The sequence below is a fragment of the Nannospalax galili genome, unplaced genomic scaffold (assembly GCF_000622305.1).
Source record: "Nannospalax galili isolate Female #2095 unplaced genomic scaffold, S.galili_v1.0 scaffold603, whole genome shotgun sequence".
In the NCBI taxonomy this organism is placed as follows: domain Eukaryota; kingdom Metazoa; phylum Chordata; class Mammalia; order Rodentia; family Spalacidae; genus Nannospalax; species Nannospalax galili.
The window spans coordinates 1,851,552-1,851,956 of NW_008351177.1; positions in this window are offsets into that span (position 1 = coordinate 1,851,552).

Sequence of the window (405 nt, forward strand, 5' to 3'; positions counted from 1 at the left end):
TGTCCTATAATGGTGGTGGGTCACCTGTCCTCTTGATCAAGGAGGCTAGGAGACCCCCCACCAGGGACTTGAACCAGTGTCCAGTCTATAAAGAGGAGGGTCAACACAGAGGAATCATTTCCTCCATGCTTCTAAGCAAAGCCAACCACAGTCGAGCAGGACCTTTGACTTATCTTCATATAGGTGGAACTGGTAAAATAAAGGAGCCAGGGGATCCTCCCAAGCCCATGTGACCCCTAAAGAACAGATCCTTAAACGACCTTAGGAGTAAAAATAAATAAGGAACCTAGGACATAAAGGGAAAGCAGGAGCTCAAGAGAGGTAGTACCATAGGAGAAGGGTATTAGTAAAGGCCAAAGGGGGGAAATGGGGGCACCTTAAGTGGGAAAACCATGATGGAGGGGT